The sequence below is a fragment of the Myxine glutinosa genome, chromosome 5, assembly GCF_964187855.1.
Source record: "Myxine glutinosa chromosome 5, kmMyxGlut1.1, whole genome shotgun sequence".
Classification (NCBI taxonomy): Eukaryota; Metazoa; Chordata; class Myxini; order Myxiniformes; family Myxinidae; genus Myxine; species Myxine glutinosa.
Window position 1 is genome coordinate 84,757,453 of NC_136265.1, and position 25,164 is coordinate 84,782,616.

The following is a 25,164-nucleotide window of genomic DNA, read 5'->3' on the forward strand; positions in this document are numbered from 1 at the left end:
AGCGCCGTCACGCACGAAGAAGCGGGCGCGCAAAATGGCGCCTCGCTGATCACCGCGCCAGCGACCGTGGCAGCGCCCCCGATGGATTGGGGCCTTTTTTTCATACAAATGAAGGCCCTTATGGCCCAGAATAGCGAGAAAATGAGGGAGGAAACGAGGGCTAATAATGAGCGATTGGGTGAGCGGTTGGGAAACCGGATGGATGCTCAGGGTGAGCGATTGGAGGGCCAAATGAGGGGTACCGGTGAGAAGTTAGACAATAATTTTGAGGAGTTAGACAAGAAAATTGGGAAGTTAGACAATAATTTTGAGGAGTTAGACAAGAAAATTGGGAAGTTAGACAATAATTTTGAGGGGTTAGACAACGGGATAAAAGAAGTGAAAAATGGGTTAACGGGGGTAGAAAACAGAATGGCCGCTCAAGAGAATCAAATAGAGGGAGTGAAAAATGGGTTAGAGGGGTTAGAAAACACCATGGAAGGCAAATTGAGGGACATGAGGGACCAAGCGGAAAGGGAAGTTAACCAAATGGGGCAGCAGATAGAGGGGGTCAGAATGGGGGTAGAAGCCAAACTGGATGCTCACAGGGAGGAAATGGAGCAGATGAGGGTGGCATCTGGGCAGGAGATGCAAGTGATGGGAGAGGAGATCAGAAGAGGAGTGAGTGAGGAGGTCGGAGGAGTGCGCGAGGAGGTGAGGCACTGTGAGGAGCACATGGAAAAGGAGGTGAGAAAGGGGACTGTAAAGTTACAAGGGGGCATAGAGGACCTGACGCAGGAGGTGGAGCAGCTGACGGTGGGACAGACGGAGTTAGTGGAGCAGGTTCAAAGGCACACTGCGGTATTAGGAGGTTTAAAGGCGACACAGAAAGAACTAAAAGATGACTTGATAGCGACAAAGAGGGAATGTCAGATAGTACGTGAGGGACTGACAACGAGGTTGGACGAGGTGATAGAGGTAATGGAGACGAAGGACCGGCAGGTGAGGACGCACATGGAAACGGTCAAGGTAGCCTTGGAGGACGAGCTTGAGGAGACGTACCGGGGAATAAAAGAGGTGAGGCACAAATTAGAAGAAGTGGAAGAAGGGGTGAGCGAAATTAAGAAGCGACGGAGAGGAGATAACAAGGAGATAAAAGAGGAGATAAAAGAATTGGTCCAAAGTCTGTGTTTGGATCGTGATGTGCTCATTAACCGGATGAGGGATTCGCAGGTGATGGAGGAGAAGCGAAGAGGAAGAGGACCCGGTGTAAGTGGTGACCAATATGGTCGTGCGTATGATGCGCCAGGGGATTTAAGAAGCTTGGGGATTGGTTTGGATCCGGGTGTTCGTGAAAGGCCGTTGGTGAGGTGTGTGACAGGTCTGGTGTGCGAAAGAGGAGGTGTGCGAGAAAGTCCGACTCTGGGGTGTGCGAGGAAAAAGTGTGTGCCAAGGAGTGAGGGTGTTGGCGAGAATGAGTCGGTCGTAGCGTGTGTGCGAGGGAGCACATGGAAGCGCGGTGTGGTGAGTGTTACAGAGGGTGTAACGGGAGAGTGTGCGCGAGAAAGGTGTGTGATGGACAGGTACATGAGGAAAGAGTGCGCTGTCAAAGGCAAGGAAGAATGCACACCTGTGGTGAGTGTTACAGAGGGTGTAACGGGAGAGTGTGCGCGAGAAAGGTGTGTGATGGACAGGTACATGAGGAAAGAGTGCGCTGTCAAAGGCAAGGAAGAATGCACACCTGTGGTGAGTGTTACAGAGGGTGTAACGGGAGAGTGTGCGCGAGAAAGGTGTGTGATGGACAGGTACATGAGGAAAGAGTGCGCTGTCAAGAGTAAGGGTGAGTGCGCTGTCAGGAATGGAGGTGAAAGTAGTGAGAGTGACATGGAGCGTGAGTTAGTTGTGACAGGTGAGCGAGGATGTACACCTGGGATGGAAGGATGCACACCTGGAATGGTAGAGCGTGAGTGGGAATGCACGCTGGAGTTGGTGGTGAGGCACGTGGTTGGGTGTGCGAATGAGAGCACACCTGTGATTGTCACAGAGGAGGTGACCGAGGAGGGGGCGCGAAGCGGTGTTTTGGTGAGGTGTGCGAGCAACGAATGTGTGCCAAAATGTTCGGTGGTCAGGTGTGTGACCAAGGCTGTGAGTGGAATGGGTGTACCTGGGTGTGTAAGGAAAGGTACGAGGGGCATGGAAACGGCTGGATGTGTGAGCAAGGAACGGGCTGCGGGATGTAAGCATGCAGGTGAAGCATCGACGTTAGACGGGATAGAGTTTAGAACGACTTATAGCCGAATCGGGCCCTCGGTGCGTGCTGGGCCTCGCTTTGAACGGCCGCGTCCGTGCTCCACTAGGCGGAGCTGGCAGCCCAATAGAAAGGGTCGTCATGGCGACCACTTTTTGGTGAGACGTGCCGGCAGGTCTAGATCGGGGCATTGGATGGCTCCACGCCGAGGTGGTGTGTGGGATCTCGGCACGGGTAAGCCCCCGTCCCTGCACCGAGTGCCGGACGTATCCAGCCGCTGGCACAAAACAACCAGCATCCATTGCTTGGCTTTACGAAGCCGGGCTTTGGACAGGGATTGGCGCACCGAGAGGTATTAGTGAGTCGACTGGGTGATGAGGTTAGTGTTTTGGACCCAAAATTAGAGAAAAACAAAATTTGATGATTGGCAAAGGATTGGCAGTAGTGATTGGCAGATGATGGGTAGTGATTGGCAAATTTTTAATTTGTTGAAATTTGATGTGCAAAATTGGTAGTGAGAGACCCCCGATGTGGTGGGATGGCAAATCCACCATCCTTCCCATGTGGGGGCAAAGGAGCAATAGCTTATGGGGTGTATGGCAGTGAAAACTAGCCCGGGTGGGTTAGGATATTGTGTGTAGGGATCTAGAGAAGATGACCTTAGGTAACGTTAAGTTTAGTTAGTGACTGATACCTGTAGTGGGGACGCAGGTAGATTAGTATGGATGATAATGACGTGGGAGCGCAATAGTTTAAAGGGACGACTGGGAAGCGCAAGTTTCAGAAGGGAGTAGTTAGCTGAGATGATGCTGTGTGTGTGAGAATTGAACAGGTGTGATTGCACAGGTGTGCAACTGGACAGGTGTGTGGAGCAGTGTATGAGTAGTGAGTGTTGTGGATCGGCGCGAATGCGCTTGGGGAGAGAAGGGTGCAGGTGGCACCAAGTGTGAGAGCACAGGTGTGCAAGTACAGGTGTGTGGAGAGAGTTGGAGTAAGTGGTACGGAGTGGTGTGCATGGTGCGAAGGTGTGGATGGGGGAAGAGTGGGCCCCTTTCACGAGTACCCGGGGCGGGTAGGGTAAGTGTTAGGTAGAGGGTGCAGGTAAATTGTGGTTGGATATTGGCATTTGTGGTGCGGTGGCAGAATGGTGTTGTGGATGGGTGCATTAGTGTTGTGGAAATGGCTGGGCGTGTAGCCTGTTAGTGTGTGTAGTTGGTTGGGCACTCCACCACTGTGAGGATGTCGGCCAGGTGAGGCCGCAGGTGGGCTCTGGGAGCCGGTAGTTGTGAATGGGGCCCGAGGATCCGGAGGACGGACCCGGGTAGCCCAGTGCCAGAGAGGGCACCGAGTGGGGAGAGTGCCAGAGGGCCTTCCCCAGGTAGTTAGGTTAGGGTAAGGAGCAGGTAAGCTCGGAGGCAACTGCAGTGGTGGAGGTGTGCAGGTGGGTAGACCCACTGGGAGAGGTACACGCCGCAGCCCAGAAATTGTGCGAGGGCACCGGGAGATGAATCGGGGGAGTGAGACCCCAAATTGAAGAGCACCACAGTTTGGCCAATGGGAATTGGTTTTTAGAACCCATAGTGTAAGAGGGCCAATGGTTTGGCCGGAGAGAGACCCCGGGTAGTGTAAAGTTGTTAAAGTCATTTAGGAAATAGTTAGGATTGATGAACCTGTCGCACCATACGCAGCCACTTACCTGTGGTGATGATGATGACTCCACACCTGTGTTTTCTTTGTTTGTGTTGCAGAAATGAGAATTGCTGTTGGATTTGTGAGACGCATCACGACGTGGATGAGACATTGGGGTGATTCCATCTCTCCCTCCCTAGGAGGGACTGATGATGAATTGGTGATGGCAAATTTTGATGTTGAGTTGAAAATGGCAAATTTGATTGGTTAGGAGGGAGAGAAGACGAATTTGGTTTATGGGAGGAACGGGGAAGACAGTAGGGATGTTTGTCGATTTGTAAAGTAGATGTTTATGGGTAGTGTTGTGTTTTGTGGATGCAGTAAGGGGTAAGGGAGGGGCCATGTAGGTTACCTGGTGGGGGGGGGGGCGTACGATAGGAACGTACCTGTCTCACCTGGTTCCCATGTGCCCCCAGTGTGCATCACCTTACATTGCGTGCACTTTTGCGCCCTTACCACCTTACTCACTTGTTTCTTCTTTTGTCTCCCACCTCCGAGGATCTGGCTTTGGGGTAGAGAGAGAGGGGAGAGAGGTGCTGGCTGCGCAGTTGTGGGCCTGCACTTTCGCTGTTTGCTGCCGGGATCGATACACCATATGGACCGCAATGTTTGTGGCCACCCACAATGGACCGCAGTTCGTTTGCGGCCAAGCACCACCCGGGGATGGACCTATGGGTCAACGTGGCACCTATGCCATACAGGTGAACCACTTTTAGTTACCACCAAGTGCACCACAAGAAGAGCAAGAGACACCTGCAGGGTTAGGGGTTGTCGAATTTATTTTTATACCAATGAACAATGGTGACTGCACCGGATGGTGCTGACTGTGTGGTGGGGTGGTGCTTTTGATGCTGGGAAAGGGTGCTCTGCACGTTATTAAAGGCCGTCGGCCACAGAGCACTCGTGGGTTGGTGTATCGATGTTGGCAAGCGCGCTCTCTCTATGCATAACATCTGCATGTGTTCCTCCAAAAACAGGTCCTGGATCGTAGTGTAGATATCAGCGTAATCTTGTAAATAATGCTCCCTACCGGCTGTATGTTTAGTTTGAGAATTCTTTCCGGATTCGGTTATCCTGTGGGTGTGTTTCTGTGAGGAGAAGGGTGCAACGTCGCAGGGGGACATATTTACTCATTTGTGAATATCTGTAAAACTGTCGCACTCAGGGTAGAGTTAATAGTAGAGGGAACTACATTGCGTGCCACACTAAAGTAGGTAAAAATTTATCGGGTCGGGACGCCCCGAGGGTAGAGAAGGGTGCAATGTTGCGAATATGGAATTTGGCCTCCATATCCGCTTGTAAATATTCCCCTATTTTCTCCAATACTCCCCAACTTTCCCCAGTCCCCCATTCCCTAGTCCCATTGCATGTAAATAACAATCAGTAGAGCCGACCTTCCCCTTATTCCCCCATTAAATGTCGTGCCCAGGTCCACCGCACCACACGTAGACAACTTTCGGACATCTTCCTAGTTATTCTTAATCTATGTCAGTTAAGGCCTCGTTTCCATTAATTATGACTCTTCGTTGCACCAGAATGTGATTATATGGCACCAGTAGTGAGTTTAGGACCTTCCCATACCTCCTCCCATCTTCTTCCCCAAACAACAACAACAACAACAACTACAACTACAGCAACAACAACAACAACTACAGCAACAACAACAACAACTACAGCTACAACAACAACTACAACAACGGCGCGCGCGGGGAGTGTGCGTCCTCCCTCCGGCTCGGTTAGCCGCCATTATCCATGCGCCCCACGGGGTTACCACGAAGGGGCTGGCTGTCAGCTCCTCGTCAAGGGCGGAGCCTGGTAAACCCCCCCCCGCACCCAATAAGAAGGGCGGACCGATTCCATCTGGGCGGAGCTAACGAGCCGAGGGCGTGTCACTCCCCGCCGGATATACGCAGCCGCTTGCCGGACGTGACGTCAGATGCGCCCCCAGCTTGAGACGACAAGACGCCACCTCGAGCGCTGAGAGACCTCCTGCATCTTTTGGGCCGCGCCATCCTGTCCCTGAGCACAAGGTGCACCTTGTGCTGGCCATCGAATACCCGCTTTCCTTGTCATCAATCCCCGTGTGAGTCAGTTTTTGTCCTGTTTCTCTGTGGTCTGTCGGGAATAATATAAGGTTGTGTCTAAGTGCCTGTCTTCCTATGATGTACCTCTCGTCCCTGTAATCTGACCTTCCGCACGAATATAACCTCCTCCGGAGGTCTTGAGAACTGAACCCCTGGTGTCGTATTGTGTCATTATAACCCAGCCGGGTGTCTTCTCTTTCCTATTGAGCCAGCGTAGCGCGGCTTCGTCGACGTTCGAGTACAATCGGGTAATTTGTGCGGACACGACGGCCATTCCGCTCGGCCCACCTTAACATCAAAGTCGTGTCAGTAACAATATATATATATACAGTCACGTGAAAAAGTACATACACCCCATGTAAAGTTTTGACTTTTTCAACATATTTCAACATACAGCTATTTGATCTTCATTTCAACAATATTGATAGATAAAGGTGATATTGAAGGAGCTGTGCTCCCACGTAATCGGAAGAATGGACGCGACAAAAAGCTGGAATTCGTCCGAGTTTCTTTATTGTCACAAAACAACTCGGGTACTCTGAAAAGCCCGTTTATCGGGCAGCAATATATATACACACATTATCCCGGAGCGTTTGCCCGGGAAAGGCGAGAGGGGGCGTGGCCGGGCGTCCTGGCCGCGGCTTGGCAAGTCGAGGGCGGGCATGCCCGGGCATGCCAGGGCGTCCCGGACGCGGCCTGGCAAGTCGAGAGCGGGCCTGCCCGGGCGTCCTGGACGAGCCCGGCATGGTGATCGCTCCGCGTCCTTGGTAGGTGCAAGGCGATTGTGTAAACCCAGCGGTAGCCGCTACAATATAATATAACAAATATCATGAAATATTTACATTTTGTAGTCCATTGTATAATTTAAATAAACATAAATGTAAATTTCACATGTGGAAAAAGTAAGTACACCCTTGGCTCCAATCGGTGGTATTGCCCCCTTTGACAGAAACATCAAGTAGGCGTTTCTTATAACTGTCTACCAGTCTCTGACATCGACTGGGAGAAATTTTTGCCCAATCCTCCATGCAGAATTCTTTCAGATGTGCGATGTTTGAAGGGTTTCTTGCATGAACAGCTCGTTTCAAATCCCCCCACAACATCTCGATGGGATTTAGATCCTGGCTTTGACTTGGCCATTCCAGAACCCTCCATTTCTTTCTTTTCAGCAATTCCTTGGTGGATTTACTGGTATGTTTAGGGTCATTGTCATGTTGCAAGGGCCACCTTCGGTTGAGCTTCAACTTTTCGACAGATGGCCTCACATTATCCTCAAGCACCATTTGGTACAATGAAGAATTCATCGTGGATTATATGATGGTGAGCTGCCCAGGCCCTGATGCAGCAAAGCTGCCCCAAACCATAATATTTCCACCACCATGCTTTACAGTTGGTATCAGGTTCTTGTGGTCAAATGCTGTCTTTGGTTTTCGCCAAACATGTCTTCTGGTACTGTGGCCAAATAGCTCTACCTTTGACTCATCTGTCCAGAGCTCATTGTTCCAGAAGTGCTGGTCTTTGCCTAGGTGTTCATTGGCAAACTTTAGTCTTGCCCTGATGTTCTTTCTGGACAGCAAAGGTTTCCTCCTGGCACACCTCCCATGTTGATCAAATTTGTGCAGCCTCTTTATAATGGTAGACTCGTGCACTTTGACATCAACAGTGGCAAGAGCTACCTGTAGGTCCCGTGATGACATTCTGGGATTCTTGGAGACTTCTTTCAGCATCTTGCGGTCTGCTCTCGGGCTGAACTTGCTGGGGCGGCCTGGCCTGAACAAGTTGGCAGTTGTTTGGAATCTTCTCCACTTGTAGATGATCTTACGGACAGTCGAATGATTGATTTCAAATTGTTTGGAGATCTTTTTAAATCCCTTCCCAGACTCGTAGGCATCTACATCCTTCTTTCTGAAGGCCTCAGAGAGCTCTTTTGATCTAGGCATGGTGACGCCACACACTTCAACAACAAAGAGCAAACCAGACGAAATGTCTGAGGTTTAAACAAGGCAGGTTCCTCCAAGATCCTCTCTGACGATGTTCTAATCATTTGCACCTGAGCTGGTGCACCTGATTCTAATTTTAGGTATTTGAAGTCGTGATAAATGGAGGGGTGTATTTACTTTTTCCACATGCAAAATTTGCATTTATGTTTTTTTAAATTATACAATGGACTACAAAATGTAAATGTTTCATGATATTTGTTATATTATATCACCTTTATCTGTCAATATTGTTGAAATGAAGATCAAATAGCTGTATGTTGAAATATGTTGAAAAAGTCAAAACTTTACATGGGGTGTACTTACTTTTTCACATGACTGTATGCATGCATACATACTGTTGCGGTTTTAGAACCCACACTTGTATATAAACTCTTGTAAATATCTCATCATTAAAAGGTTAAAGGTAGCACCCCTAGTTAGGCCACAAGCAACATGTAGGCCACCATAGGAACTCAGTTATTTCATTAGTATGTGTTTTAGATAAGGCCGTGTTTCCAATAGTTGAATCTGCGTTGCGTCGATCAAATAAGAGTAGGCCCATTCCGTCCATTTTTGCCAACCTGTCTCCAAGCGACGCCATTACGCGCCTCTGCCAGCAGCGTTCGCTGCCTTAGCGTTCGCTCAAGCGCCGCCATAAGCCATGCGGTTAGGCCCGAGAAAGGGGGCGGAACGCCGAGAAGAAGGTGTGTCCACGTCATCCAGTCATCAAAGGCGTGGCCGGTAAGCCCCCACCAGCCAATCAGGGCTGAAGGAACATCACCGACGGGCGTGGCTTTGGGGAGCGCGTGGCGCATTATATAAGCGCGAACGCAAAGCCCTTTCACGAACTTTTGTCGGGAGAGCGCGCTGATTGCATTGTAAAAGGACTCGGAAGGACTCCGACTGACTGCGGGAGAGAGCTCACCTTCACCACGGGACTTGCATGCGCACGGCATTGATCACAGAACTAATTGGGAGAGCGCACCTTATCAAAGGAGGACTTGAGAGAGAGAGAGCGCTTGGCACAAGTGTGCACAAATTACATACGCAGCGTCCCAGCCTCCCCCGTGATATAAACTGTCTGGTCGCGTTCAACCATACGCGGAGCTGCCTGCTGGGTTTCGCCCGCTGGACTGGAGCCGACTGGAGCCTGGACCCCATCGCCGGACCCTCTACCTGGCCATCAACCATCTACAAATCCCTGTGTGAGCGTGTACGTTTGTCTGGGTTATTAAGCAGAAGACTGTGTTAAGCCTGCCCTGTGTTCTGCTTCTTCCTCTTCCTCTCTTGTACATCCTTTTGTTTCCTCTTCTTCTGTACATTTGTGAATAAATCGCCTGGTTCTTTCTTGGTTTCCCCTAATCCGATCGCATCCGTCCTTTCTTCCATTGGGTAAACGTGGCACGATTGGAACCGCTCAGAATCGGGTTTAGTCTCTGTTAATAGCTCGGATCGCGGATTGCTATTCGCTCGGCATTTTCCAACATATCCGTGGTTCGAGCGGGAGTTATTCCCTCATTTCCGGCCGGCGTTAGTACATAGGTAATAGTGAACCCCTAGGCCTAACAAACCCTACCTAACGCCACGCCGGGAAGGACGTTATAACCCCCTGGGCTCGGGTCGGCCAGATAACAAGACAAGGGGATTAACCCCCCCCCCCCCCTCTTGATAAGGGGAGCGCCGACGACCGAGATCCGTAACAATTGGTAGTCAGGAGTGGGGATTTGGAACCTGGGACTAAATTTGTTAGACAAAATTTTGGACACCAATTGTGCTATTGGCCGTAACAATTGGTGTCTGGGCGCGGGATTTGGACCCGAACCAAATTTTTTATCTTTTGAAAAAAAGTTTTTGGTCAAAATTACGAGTGGCCGAAATTTTATTACCATCTAAATTTTGAGTCATGCCATGGATAACCAAGGCGATCGGATGCCGGTGGAGGAAATAGAAGAGGAGTTAGAGGCAACCCAGGACCCCAGGGGACAATTGGGAGAGATGGAGGAGGAAAATGAAAAAGGTGCGGTAGTGGGGGTTGCAGGCGCACAAAGTGGCGGCGCCGCGCACATGGCGGCGGAAGCCGAGCCCGCGGTGGCGGCTGGGGCCGCTGTGCAAATCGGGTTTGACCTCAGATTGTTCCTGACCCAACTGGATGCAAAAATGGATGGAATGGGGGAGCAAATGGGAAGTCAAATTGGGGGATTAGACAGCAAAATTGGGGGGTTAGAAAATAAATTGGGGGGATTAGAGAACAAATTACGGGGTCAATTGGAGGACGTGGGTAGCCAAATTAAGGAAATAAACGAGGGGTTAGCGAGGGAGGAAGCCCAGTATGAGATAAGACAGATGGGGAAGGACAGAGACCACAGATCGGGCGGAAAGGTTGCGGGGGTTTGCGACGGGGTAGCGTGGCTTGAGGAGCGCGGGTTAAGCGAGGCTGAGCAAAGCGCAGATACGTGGACCGGGGTAGAAATCGCGACTCGGGGTGTGAAAAACCTGACAGCCGCCGAATTGGACAGGGCAAATTCATATGTGCCGGCGGTCGTCGAGGACAAAGAGAATGTAATGGTGATAGTGGAAATTGGGGTTGGAGAGACAGCAGGTATGGAGGATATATTAGTGGGGCAACTTAGCATAACAATTGTGCATTTTGTGAGGAAAGCACCGAAATTTGGCACACTAGTAGACTATCATATTGTGAAAAGATCTGGATATTGGGCCATCTCAGATTCAGAGATTTGATTTTTGCAAGATTTCGATTCGATTGGGATAGAAGAGAACACCTTCTTCTTCTTCTGTACAGTGAAGTTGCCAGCCCTGAATTCACTGGCTACATCTGGGTGCTTCATTGGGAGTGCAACCATGTCCCTCAGGTGAACAGGGACCCACCTGGCATAGTGTGTGTGGTCTAATGCATGGAACCATGGGACCAGTTCTGTCAGGGCATCAAGGTACATCGTGAATGAAGCCTGCTGCAGAGAACGCACGTAGACCAGTACCAACATCTCTAGTTCCAGCACAGTTGCCCAGTACTGAAAGTTGGGAATGTCTTCTCCTCTCTGGTGACACCAGTCTTCGAACTCAGGCGGGTCTTATGCATCATCAGCATATGTCATACAGTGGCGTTCATACGCACGGTGTTGCAGGATGTGCAGTGCTGCTGCAGTGATTTGATGAGCTCTTCTTGTGCGGGTGACGTGGGCAGCTCGCAGGAAGGAGTCGGCCGTCCCTGGCGTTGCAATCTCAGCTTGCAAATCTGCAAAATCTGCAAATCTTGCAAAAATCAAATCTCTGAATCTGAGATGGCCCAATATCCAGATCTTTTCATAATATGATAGTCTACTAGTGTGCCAAATTTGGTGCTTTCCTCACAAAATGCACAATTGTTATGCTATATTTAGCTTAGCTGCCGGACTATATCGGAGATTGAGATGGAATGCATGCAAAGTCTGTATTCGCATCGTGATGCCGTGCTTAATCACCAAAATGAAAGTTTTCAGGTGGTGGAGGGGCGAAGAAGAGGAAGCGCCAAGGTGAGTAGGGCTGTATATGGCGCGAAAAGGTTTGGCGCGAAAGGATTTTTCGCGCGCTTGGGATCCAGACGGCACCCGGGCGTTCATGGAAGGTCCTTTGTGCACTGTGTAAAAGTGAGATGTACGAGAGAAAATGGCGCGCGTGTGAGAGAAAAGTGTGCGCCGGAGCAAGAGTGTGATACTGAGTGCGAGAGCGAGTGCACATCGGAGTGTATGTGTGATGAATGCGACAGAGAGAGTGTGAGAGTGTGCGGGAGAGCACACCAGAGCACGTCATGGGGTGTGCAAAAGTGCACACCCATGGTGAGTGTTACAGAGGATGTAACGGGTGAGAGTGCGCATGAGTGGTGTGCACCTGAGTGTGGAATGGAAGAGAGTGCACGAAGAGAGAATGCAATAATAGAGTGCACGGAGTGTATGGGATGTGCGAGTGGGAAAAGGAACGCGTGGTGTGAGAATGCGAGTCGAGCATCGACGCTGACCGGGGCAGCGTTTAGGCCGACGTATGGCCGACGTGAGCTCTCGGGGCATGGTGCTCTTTGTGTGCTGCGGGGGCCGGCGGGGATCGTTGCCGCGTCGCTCCTGCAAGGAGCGCCATGCACGATTCGGGCCGGGCCCCGCCCTGCACGGTCGGTGCCGCGTTTTGCCAGGCAAGGTGACCGGCCCGGTTCGAGGGGAGGTAGGAGGGTTAGGAGCGGCGCCCCCTTGGGGTGGCGGCGCTCCGGCCGGGGAAGGCTGGGCCATCGCGCTTGGGAGCGCAGAGCGTTGCGCCGAGATGGTGCCTGGAGCCTTGGCCTGACAAAACCTCCTCCCCTGAATCCGAATGCCGGACGGACCCAACCTACAGGAGACAGACCATCCGCACGCATTGCTCGGTTTTTCGAAGCCGAGCAGTAAGAATGTATTTCCCGCACCGAAAGGCTCAAGTTTAATGGACAACTGGTAGTAGTAGTAGTAATGGCGATAGTGATGTAGAGGGGTGGTAGCTCTACCATCTCTCATTTTTTGGGCAGAGGAGCAATAGATGATGGGGTGGCAGTACAAACTAGCCCGGGAGGGTTAGGATAATGTTAGGAATTTAGAAAAATGACCATAGGTGACCGAGATTTAAGTAGTGACATTGTGCAGGTAATGGGGACGTAGAGTAGAGTAGTTGGATGATAACGACGTGGGATGTGCATAGTATAAGGGATGACAGGGAGAGCACTAATATTAGGGGAAATAGATAGCCAGATGATGCTGTGTGTGTGAAGAAATTGTGTATGAGCTTTAAGTTTCGGATGAAATGAGGCATTGCGTATGCAAGTTCTTGGTAGTGCTGGTGAAATGAGGAATTGAGCGTGGGAAAATCTGAGCGGATGAGGCAATGCTCGGGAAGGATGTGTGTGTGTGTGTGTGTGTGTGTGTGTGTGTGTGTGTGTGTGTGTGTGTGTGTGTGTGTGTGTGTGTGTGAGTAAAAGTGTATGAATGGAGTATTGAGGATGTGTGTCATTGTGTGTTGAGTGAATGACTTGCATAGGATGCAAGTGGAGATTTGGGGTGTATGGAAACAGGTGTATGGAATAAATGGTGTGGAGTGAGTATTGTGGGAAGAGTGGAGTGGAGTGTATGGTGCGAAGGAGTGAATGGGGGAAGGATGGACCCCTTCACGAGTAGCCGGGGAGGGTAGTTTAAAGTTACGTAGAGGGAGTAGGTAAAATTTGGTTGGATATTGACATCTGTGGTGCTGAAAGTAGCAAGGTATTGCTTGGTTTGGTGCATGAGTAAAGTGAAATGGCTGGGCGTGTGGCCTGTTAGTGAGAATGGTTAAATGGGCACTCCGCCACTGGTAGTCTGTCGGCCAGGTGAGGCCGCAGGTAGGCTCTGGGAGCCAGGTAGTAGAGTTCAGTGGGGCCCGTGGATCCCGAGAGAGGACCCGGGCAGCCCGATGCCAGAGGGGGCATTAGTGGGGTAAGGGAGCCAGAGGGCCTTCCCCGGGTTAGGGTGAGGAGCTAGGTAAGCTCGGGTGGCAACTACAGTGGCGGAGGTGTGCAGGTGAGCGGACCTGCTAGGGGAGCCACACGACCCAGCCCGGAAATTGTGCGAGGGCACAGGTAGGAAAATCGGGGGAGTGAGACCCCAAAATTGGGAGCGCGCCACAGTATGTGCAATGGGAATTGGTTTCTAGAACCACATAGTGTAAAGTGGCCAATGGATTGGCAGGGCAAGACCCTGGGTAGTGTAACTGTGATAATGTCAATTAGAGAATAGTTAGGAGAAAATCTCTTCGCACCATCCGCATCCACCCACTAAGGTGACAGCACTCCACACCAGATTTTGGCAAATGTTTGGAATGAAAGACGCATCTTGACGTGGGTGAGACATTGTGTTTATTCCATCTCTTCCTCCATAGGAGGGATTGATGACGAATTTGGTATTAGGGGATGGGAAAGACAAGACGTAGAGACGAATTTGTAAATGGTGTAAATACGGGGTAGGGGCAAGGGTAGAGTAGGTGACATGGGGGGTGACGAACACTAGGGACGAGCTTTCTCAGCTCGCTCTCCCGCGCCCCTCATCTTGCATTGCCTTGTATTTATGTGTACCCTTGCGCCCTTTCCCCCTGCTAACCTCTGCTTGTCTTCCTTCCCCACTCATGGACTATGTTCTTTTGTGCCCGAGGGGAGTGTGCAGGTACCGTGGATTGTGCGCCCGTACCCTTGCTGCCTCCTGCCTGCACTGATGCATCATATGGACCACACGTTCTGTGGCCTGGCACCACTTATGGACCACACGTTGTGTGGCTTGGCACCACATATGGACCACACGTTCTGTGGCCTGGCACCACTTATGGACCACACGTTCTGTGGCCTGGCACCACTGATGGACCACACGTTCTGTGGCCTGGCACCTCTGCTGGGACCGACCATTGTTGCCAGCGGTATCTGGCTTGCAGACCACTGTTTTAAGTGGCATCTATGCCCAGCAGTGGACCACCTGAGTTGGCCCGGCTGGCCACAAATAAAAAGCGGACGCGGTGTGTGCCCTTTTTATTAATAAAAACATCAAGCAAGAAGACAGCCAGAAACATCAGCCAGGCAGAGCAAGCGCAAGAAGAAGACATCATTTTTATTATTTTAAAATGTTTTTTTTGTGCATTTTGGTGCATTTTTGTGCATTTTGGTGCATTTGTTTATTATGGTGCATATTGGTACACATGGTATGGTGTGTCGGTGCAGTGCATGGCAATGGCATTTCCTCTTTTCAAAAGTTCTTCTTTTCCCACAAAAGACAGGTCCTGGGTTACAGTGTAATTAATTAGTAATGTAATGTAAATAATGCTCCCCACCGGCTTTATGTGTAGTTTGAAGACCATTCCGTAATTCGGTTCATTGTGGGTGTGAGTCAGTTAGATAGGATGCAACACAGCAGGGGGGACATATCTAGTGTTAAAAACTGTCGCACTCAGGGTGAGGTTAAAAGTAGAGGGTAACCATACCTAAGTGCCACATTAATTTAAAAGATAGCCCTTTTGTTTCGGCTCGGGCCGAGCCTGGAAAAAGGGGTTTTAGAACCCACACTTGTATATAAACTCTTGTAAATATCTCATCATTAAAAGGTTAAAGGTAGCACTCCTAGTTAGGCCACAAGCAACACGTAGGCCACCATAGGAACTCAGTTATTTCATTAGTATGTGTTTTAGATAAGGCCGTGTTTCCAATAGTTGAATCTGCGTTGCGTCGATCAAATAAGAGTAGGCCCATTCCGTCCATTTTTGCCAACCTCTCTCCAAGCGACGCCATTACGCGCCTCTGCCAGCAGCATTCGCTGCCTTAGCATTCGCTCAAGCGCCGCCATAAGCCATGCGGTTAGGCCCGAGAAAGGGGGCGGAACGCCGAGAAGAAGGTGTGGCCACGTCATCCAGTCATCAAAGGCGTGGCCGGTAAGCCCCCACCAGCCAACCAGGGCTGAAGGAACATCACCGACGGGCGTGGCTTTGGGGAGCGCGGAGTGATCGCGTGGCGCATTATATAAGCGCGAACGCAAAGCCCTTTCACGGACTTTTGTCGGGAGAGCGCGCTGATTGCATTGTAAAAGGACTCGGAAGGACTCAGACTTACTGCGGGAGAGAGCTCACCTTCACCATGGGACTTGCATGCGCACGGCATTGATCACAGAACTACTTGGGAGAGCGCACCTTATCAAAGGAGGACTTGAGAGAGAGAGAGCGCTTGGCACAAGTGTGCACGAATTACATACGCAGCGTCCCAGCCTCCCCCGTGATATAAACTGTCCGGTCGCGTTCAACCATACGCGGAGCTGCCTGCCGGGTTTCGCCCGTTGGACTGGGGCCGACTGGAGCCTGGACCCCATCGCCGGACCCTCTACCTGGCCATCAACCATCTACAAATCCCCGTGAGTGTGTACATTTGTCTGGGGTATTAAGCATAAGACTGTGTTAAGACTGCCCTGTGTTCTGCTTCTTCCTCTTCCTCTCTTGTACATCCTTTTGTTTCCTCTTCTTCTGTACATTTGTGAATAAATCGCCTTGTTCTTTCTTGGTTTCCCCTAATCCGATCGCATCCGTCCTTTCTTCCATTGGGTAAACATGGCACGATTGGAACCGCTAGAATCGGGTTTAGTCATTGTTAACGGCCCGAGTCGCGGCTCGCTTTGCTCGGCATATCCACTAACGCTGCGGCTCGGGTGGGAGGTTATCTCCTTGCTTCACGGTCGGTGTTGGTAATTAGGTAACAGGACCAAATTGACCAGCAACCCTAGCTAATACCGACCGGAAGGAACGGGGTAACTTCAGGATCACGTAGGTCAGTAACAGACAAGGGGATTAACCCCCTCTTGGTAAGGGGAAAAGGCCGACGTTTGAGATCCGCAACAATACATATATAAACTCAACATCAAAATAAACTTATCACTTTCATTTTTTGAAATGTGCAGCTTTACAAACACGTTTCTTCAATTGTAATGGCTGATTATGTAACAGGAACTTCACATCAATCACCTGGTTGATCAACAATGGCATGTTTGAGTGGTTTTGTATGGGGATCTTTCCCTTTAAATAATGACCCTCATAATGAAATCCTTCAGTTCTCGTGGTTAGACATTCATTTACTGCTGTCAATAGTCACTCGAGAGGGACAGGGAAAACAACAAGAAAATTCAGATGCCACACCTGACATCTGAATAACGTTCAGGGCAATTGGGATGGTTGAGGCTGGTGTAAGCCAGCGAACAATTGCCCAACGTCTTGGTTGCTCACAGCCTGCAATTTCCAACCTGGCCAGGCGTTATGGTGAAACTGGATCTATGAATGATGGACCACGAAGAGGAATACCACGGGTAACCACCCCCAAACCAAGACCGCTGGATTGTGCTGCATCATCTTCGTGATCGTTTCCGCCCTGCGACGCAAACAGCTGCAGTGACAAAAGGTCGCCACAACAACCGCATCAGTGTCTCTACTGTGCGAGGCGCTTCAGAAGTCGGGGCCTGGTGGCAAGACATCCTTGCAGAGGTCCAGTGTTGAACGCAGTGCATCGGGGGAGCAGACTAAGATGGTGTCTGCAGCATCGCCGCTGGAAAAAGCAACAGTGGAGTGCAGTCTTGTTCAGTGACGAGTCCAGATTTTGCCTCCATGCTGCTGATGGGCATCAACGGGCATGGCACAGAGGTGGGGAAAGGTATGCATCATGCTGTATTCGTCAGATAAATCATTGGGGAGGACCCAGTGTGATGGTATGGGCTGGCATTTCCACCAGTTTCAGGACACCTCTGGTCGTCATCGAAGGCAATCTCACTAGTCAGCGTTATGTCAACAAATTTTTGAGACCTCAGCTGCTGCCATATCTCCAGGCTCATCCTGACATCGCAGTTTTCCAGCAGGACAATGCTTGACTCCATGCTGCTCGCCTGACCACCAACTTCCTCCAGGAACAGGGTGTTGAAGTGTTGCCTTGGATGTCTTATTCCCCTGACCTCAATCCCATTGAGCATTTATGGGATGAGCTTGGTTGAGGTCTTGCATCGAGGAGATCAACGACGGTCAATCGGCAAATGCTCATTCAAGGCTTGCAGGAGGAGTGGGACAGACTTCCCCAGGACCGCATCAGACGCCTGGTACAGAGCATGCGTCAAAGGTGTACAGCCTGCATCACAGCTCAGGGAGGACACACACGATATCGAGGACTGCTGTCATTCTGTCCTTGACTGTTAGGAGCATTGTGTCCATTCCTGTGTCATTTTGTTTTGACTGTATTCAGGTGCGTGCCTTTGTGTTGCAGTGCTGTGACTTTTGTTGCACCAGCCCTTGTGATGGTCATGCTTTTTACCCTGCGCTTGCGAAGCGAAAAGCAGGGTTGGGCATTCAGTTACATACGACGTCATAATTCGACAAGTGCAACGCTTGATCTGATCAGTATGAAAAAATAAATAATTCCTCTGCAACTGTTAGTCTGATTGCCACTAAATTTTCAGAATATGAGCGGCTCCTCCTGTGGAATTTTTAAAATGATAATTATGTCATAGGTCACGTGGTACAGGCGCCATCTTGGAAAAAAAATCGAAAAGAGGTTGCACCTCTATCTCCGAAACCGCTCCGTGGAAAAAAAACTGAAACATGGCTCATTGTCAAGTACTCCGCTTGGGGAATAAGATATGTTAATGATGAAGTCATCTGTACTTAAATTAAGACGTCATAATTCGACAAGAACAACGCTTTATTTGATCAGTATGTTTTTTTTTTCCTCTGCAATTCTTGGTCCGATTGACACGAAATTTTTACCATTGGAGCGCCTCTTCCTGTAGAATATTTTAATGATTACTATGATGTCATAGGTCACGTGGTACAGGCGCCATCTTGGAAAAGCCGAAAAATGTTGCACCTCTGTATCTCCAAAACTGCTGGATGGAAAAAATTGAAACATAGCTCATTGTAAAGAACCCCATATGGGGAATAGGTGTTGTTAACGATGACGTCATTGGTGCTATAATTATGACGTCATAATTCGACAGGGACAACGCTTCGTCTGATCAGTTTGTATTGAGCGTGATCTATGCAACAATTATTTTAGAGAATATACATTTATGATGTCATCACTCACGTGGTCTGGCAGCCATATTGGATCAAAGAAAAAAAATGTTCAAAAACAGAAGAGTTGGCTCACAACAAGTTGACTGCGCAGGGTAAGTATTCTATGAATACCATGTGTTTTTTGTGATTGAGGCAACCTCTTGTTTATTGACATGTGTTTCGTAAAGATGGCTGAACTTTACCTCTGTGTTCAAATATTTTTCATTTTTGCGTGGAGGATTTAAATGAGTGTCCTTCTAAAGATTTGATTAGTTTATTTTGATGTTGAGTATATATACATACATATATACACATATATACATATTTATACATATACATATACATATGTATATTGTGAGAAACCACCGGTGAAACCACCTGTTCTCACCCAGATTTGGTGCCCCGCCCACCGCGTGACGTGGCCTCCTTGGAGCCTCACGCGATCGGGAGGCGATTCGGCACGTGATTGGTGGAGAGTCCAGAGAGCGCGGTCGCCATCTTGTGCAACGGACGCGGCTCGAAGGCTCCGAGTGGGAAATCTCAAAAGGGCTTTCCTTGAATCCTCACGACAGCCGAGTTGGGCTGGTCGATTACAGTTCGGTATTTTACGAGCGAGTAACTCCGGAAGAGAACGAGTGATTCCCGGATCTCGTAGATTGGAACCGCGAGTGATTGCCTGCTTCGTGTTGGAGCTGCTGGCCGACCGTTCCTGCCGGCCTTGTGCGGTGAATTCCATCCTGTTACCCTCCGAGTCCCGGAGATCGTCGATTGGAACCGCGAGTGATTGCCTGCTTCGTGTTGGAGCTGCTGGCCGACCGTTCCTGCCGGCCTTGTGCGGTGAATTCCATCCTGTTACCCTCCGAGTCCCGGAGATCGTCGATTGGAGCCGCGAGTGATCTTACCTGCGTCCTGTTTGGAGCGTCTGTTGCCGACAGTTCCTGCAGGCTTTGTGCAGTTTATTCCATTTTGTTACCTTTCATGGTTTTGTGATCGAGCCAATAAAGCATCGTGCCTTACCCCTAGAAGGCCGATTAAAACACAACGGTGTTTATTGAGTTCTCTCTGTCCACTCCGTGGACTACTTGAAGCCCGGACATTCACGTCCGTATTCCGTGCTGGGACACATCTCACAGACGGGATCGCGACAATATATACATACATATATATCATTCCAGATTTGTTGCAAACCCACCAATTGGAGAAGGGGTGGCATTGCTGGGGGAGAGCAAAGCGTCAGGACGTTAAGGGAGAAGAGGGTGTTGGGATGCCAAGGGAGAGGAGAGGGGGCGGGACACTGGGGGAGAGGAGAGCGTCAGGACGCAAAGGGAGAGGAGAGTGTCAGGATGCCAAGGGAGAGGAGAGGGGATGGGACGCTGGGGGAGAAGAGAGCGTCATGACGCTAAGGGAGAGGAGAAGGGGTGAGACGCTGGGGGAGAGGAGAGCGTTATGACGCTAAGGGAGAGGAGAAGGGGTGAGACGCTGGGGGAGAGGAGAGTGTCAGGACACTAAGGGAGAGGGGAGGGGCGGGACGTTGTGGGAGAAGAGATGAAGTGGAGAGCTGAGGGAGAGGTGAGGGGGCAGGACATTGGGGAAGAAGAGATGGGGTGGGAAGCTGGGGGAGAGGAGAGGAGGCAGGACATTAGGGAAGAAGAGATGGGGTGGGAAGCTGGGGGAGAGGAGAGGGTCATGGCGCTAAGGGAGAGGAGAGGGGCAGGACGCTGGAGGAGAAGAGATGGGGGACGGGGGAGCTGGGGGAGAGGCGAGGGGGTGGGACGCTAAGGGCAAGGAGAGGGGGCAGAATGCTGGGGGAGATGAGAAGGAAGCGTCAGGATGCTGAGGGAGAGGAGACGGGAGCGTCAGGATGCTGGGGGAGAGGAGAGGGGGCAGGACATTAGGGAAGAAGAGATGCGGTGGGAAGCTAGGGGAGACGAGAGGGTCATGGCGCTAAGGGAGAGGAGAGGGGCAGGACGCTGGAGGAGAAGAGATGGGGGACGGGGGAGCTGGGGGAGAGGCGAGGGGGTGGGACGCTAAGGGCAAGGAGAGGGGGCAGAATGCTGGGGGAGATGAGAAGGAAGTGTCAGGATGCTGAGGGAGAGGAGAAGGGAGCGTCAGGATGCTGAGGGAGAGGAGAAGGGAGCGTCAGGACGCTGGGGGAAGAGGAGAGGGGAGCGTTAGGACGCTGGGGAGAGGAGAAGGGAGCGTCAGGACGCTGGGGGAGAGGGGAAGGGAGCGTCAGAACACTAGGGGAGAGGAGAGGGGAGCTTCAGGACGCTGGGGGAGAGGAGAAGGGAGCGTCAGAACACTAGGGGAGAGGAGAGGGGAGCTTCAGGACGCTGGGGGAGAGGAGAAGGGAGCGTCAGGACGCTGGGGGAGAGGAGAAGGGAGCGTCAGGACGCTGGGGGAGAGGAGAGGGGAGCCTCAGGACGCTGGGGGAGAGGAGAAGGGAGCGTCAGGACGCTGGGGGAGAGGAGAGGGGAGCCTCAGGACGCTGGGGGAGAGGAGAGGGGAGCCTCAGGATGCTGGGGGAGAGGAGAGGGGAGTGTTAGGATGCTGGGGGAGAGGAGAGGGGAGCATCAGCATGCTGGGGGAGAGGAGAAGGGGCGAGACCCTAGGGGAGAGGAGTGGGGGCAGGACACAGGGGGAGAGGAGAGGGGAGCGTCAGGACGCTAAGGGAGAGGAGAGGGGGCGGGACGTTGGAGAAGAAGGGATGGGGTGGGAAGCTGGGGGAGAGGAGAGGGGACAGGATGCTGGGGGAGAGGAGAGGGTTAGGATGCTAAGGGAGAGGAGATGAGGTGGGAAGCTGGGGGAGAGGAGATGGGGTGGCAAGCTGGGGGAGAGGAGAGGGTCAGAATGCGAAGGGAGAGGAGAGGAGCAGGACGCTGAGGGAGAAGAGATGGGGGGGAGGCTGGGGGAGAGGAGAGGGGACAGGATGCTGGGGGAGAGGAGAGGATTGGGACGCTAAGGGAGAGGAGATGAGGTGGGAAGCTGGGGGAGAGGAGATGGGGTGGAAAGCTGGGGGGAAGAGATGGGGGTGGCAAGCTGGGGGAGAGGAGAGGGTCAGGACGCTAAGAGAGAGGAGATGGGGTGGGAAGCTGGGGAAAAGGAAAAGTAAAGAATGGTGCACAACGTGTTAACGTCACACCAATGTGTGCAGACAATCCTTTGTGAGAAGTCTGGGTAATATGTGAGTACATGCTAGGTACTACCCCAGTTGTGTACCCCACCTCGCCGCTTTCTTCCTTGCGATGCCATGTGACATCTTTGTTTACTTTTTATATCGAGTATATATTATAGAGCCTGGTGGTGTGGACCCGATAGGAACATACCACACCGATCTATGCACCACACGTCAACACAGACTCACCTTGCACTTGAGATTCATCAGCAGAGAATTCGTGAAACTCCCATCATCATATATTCAAATTCACAGGAGCTTGGGTCTTGGTTTTCATCAATGAGAAATCCTCAAGCTGCGTACACCTCCACAGCCTTCCCTGCAGAACAGCTAAAGATCAATTTTGTCCTGGGACACGTTACAAAAAACAAGAATGTTGCAGGCACGCAATGCTATTCTGCACAGTTATTAACAAAAGGAAATAATTCCCCCCAAACGAAGAACATTCACATTGTAAGGTTCAGCATGATTATCGTACTAAAATACGCAATTTGGTGTCTGTCTGTCTGACCGCAATACATTTGGTTGTTACTTATCCAATCTCAACCAAACTTGACAGGAGGACCAAGGTTCACACGATGGAGGTTGTAGCGACTTCATTGCCCCCCTTCCCAAGGGGGTTTCCCGTCTTGGGTGAAATCCGTGTTAAGGTGTATATCCGTGTTAAAATAGCTAATCATGGCATTTTTCCAAGGCTGCTTCTAATTACCTCCGCCCTCCGCCATTACACGATGGAAGTTATGTTTTCACCCCTGTCTGTCTGTCTGTCTGTCTGTTTGTTTTTTATTTGTCTGTGAACAAAATATCTCAAAAAGTTGTGGATGGTTTCGGACGAAATTTGGCAGAGAAGTAGCGTACCTGACAAGGACGAAATGACCAGATTTTGGAGAAGGTCCGGATTCGGATCCAACTAGTATAATTTTTTAAGTGATTGTTCACCATTGGAAGATATGGTCAAAAATTATATATAGCAGGATATCTCAAAAAGTTATGGATGGATTTGGACTAAACTTGTTGGACAGGTTGGGTGTGTGACAAGGACTAATCGATTCAATTATGGTGAAAATCTGAATATGGATTCGGATATGAGGATTATTTAATTTTAAGCGATTCGTCACCATCGAGAGATCGGGCTAAAAGTGATTATATAACATGATATTTTAAAAAGTTATGGACGAGTTATGACTAAACTTGGGGTACAGGTTGGTTAGGTGCCAAGAACATACAGATTAGATTTTGGTTCAGGTCCGCATCCAGATCCGGCCCATCATTGGGATACAAAACGTAAACTGTTCAGCCTGGCGGAGGTTTGCGCTCTACCGAGTTCGGTTCCAATTACAAAAGTAATAACAACATTTGTGATAATAGCATATGAACGTTATCACAAAACAATATTAATACTAATAATATCTCCCTCCCAAAGGGGTTTTTCCTCATTGGCCAAGCGGAGGGCAAGGTATAAATACATATATAAATATATATGTGAATACATATATAAATATATATGTGAATACATATATAAATATATATACTGTATATACAAATATATATATATATAAATACATATATAAATATATATACTGTATATACAAATATATATATATAAATACATATATAAATATATATATATATATATATAAATATATATATATAAATATATATATAAATACATATATAAAAATATATATATAAATACATATATAAATATATAAACTGTATATATAAATATGCATATAAATATATATATAAATATATGTATAAATATATATATATTTAATAAACCACGAACACGGATGATTATCCTTGTAAAGTAGCTACTGCTGTTCAACACAAAACTTAAAGGGAGGCAACCCGACGTTCTTGAAGCATTTGAGCTACCGTAATGTAGATCTACTGTAATCTATATAACCCACAGAGAATAACATGGTCCTTCCTACTGCTCCCGTCGGTTAGTTAAAAAAAAATACTCATCCAAAAAAAAATACTTAAACCAGCTGAGGGTTATTTAGTACACAAGGGGTCGTACACGGTCATTTCTGTAAACACCCACCTAGCCTCCCAAAAGCCTGACGTATTTTGTGTACGACCCCAAATAACCAAACATTCGATCGCCTTCACACGTTAAAACATACATTCGATCCAAATATTCTTACATTCTGTACTGTGCGTGCAAAAAGACAAGTATACATTCACAGAACATACACATGTATGTACAAACTTGACTTGTAAACGTCCCGAACATCACCAAGCAGAACCACACTGAGAATCGCGCTTCTTCCGGGTTGAGATTGCTTCATCGTTCATCGATGTTGCAATTTTCGATTAAAAAAAAAAAATTAACATTCAGACACACCAAATGCGAGAGAAGTATTCACTTCTGAGGAGGAAATTAGCGACAGCAACGGTCTCCACATGAAGATGTAAAAAAGATATGGATAGATGGTTAATTTAAAGTCCGACGGGGTACCTATACACCGCTTAAAATGCAAATTTGCTCTCTTTCAATATTGACGATATCTGCTCATTGAAGAGCGAGGTAGAACTGTCAGTGGGATAAATGGTTGGAGATTTGTCAGGATTGAAAGACATATTCCAAGTGTTTGAGCAGCTTGTGATTTTTGTCAACGTCTGAAGAGAGGGAAGAGGCTGCAGTTTGCCTGTCTGAAGGATGAGGGTGTGGTAGGTATTGGGAGTAACATGAATATTAATGACTAGCAGAAGTACCCGGCATTGCCGGGCGGGGGAGGGGGAGGGTATAAGCGATTCGTCACCTTCACGTCACGTCACGGGGGAGGGGAGGGGAAGGGGAGGGGAGGGGAACGGGGGGAGAGCGAGCCCCTTGGTAAAGCGAGCGATTTTTTTTTTCATAGCGTCATAGCGTCATAGCGTTCATAGCGTCATAGCGTTTCATAGCGTCATAGCGATTTTTTTTTTCATAGCGTCATAGCGTCATATCGTCATAGCGTTCATATCGTTCATAGCGTCTCATAGCGTCATAGCGATTTTTTTTTTCATAGCGTCATATCGGTCATAGCTTCATAGCGTTTCATAGCGTCATAGTGTGGCGGACACGAAAGCACTGACGTGGTGACATCACCCCGCACACCAAGTGGGGGTGGGCCACGCCGGGAAGAGAGGCGTGGCCTCAGGATATACACGGGGCGCGCAGCCCCGAGCGGCCGAGCAGCTCAGTGCTGCAGTTTGAGTGCTTTGAATAAACACTCTTTTGTATGAACCGCGTTGTCCGCTTGCTCCTTTCGTAACGTAAGCCTTAGCGCGCGCAGCACCGCGCTTCAATAGCGTCATCGCGTTCATAGCGTTTCATAGCGTCACAGCGATTTTTTTTTTCATAGATTTTTTTTCATAGAAATATTTTCATATATTTCATAGATATAGCGTTCATAGCTTCATAGC

At 49.6% G+C, this 25,164-nt stretch overlaps 1 protein-coding gene across 1 annotated transcript in view; it reads right to left on the minus strand.

Moving 5' to 3' along the window:
• The window catches only part of IPMK (inositol polyphosphate multikinase), a 49,069-nt gene extending 25,027 nt beyond the window's left edge, over positions 1-24,042 (minus strand). The window contains exons 1-2 of the mRNA XM_078778243.1: positions 23,953-24,042; positions 21,940-22,069 (exon numbers count right to left, since the gene is read on the minus strand). The gene's annotated coding sequence lies outside the window, so the exon portion shown is untranslated. The remainder of the gene's footprint in view (positions 1-21,939; positions 22,070-23,952) is intronic.
• Between the last annotated feature and the right edge of the window lie 1,122 nt (positions 24,043-25,164).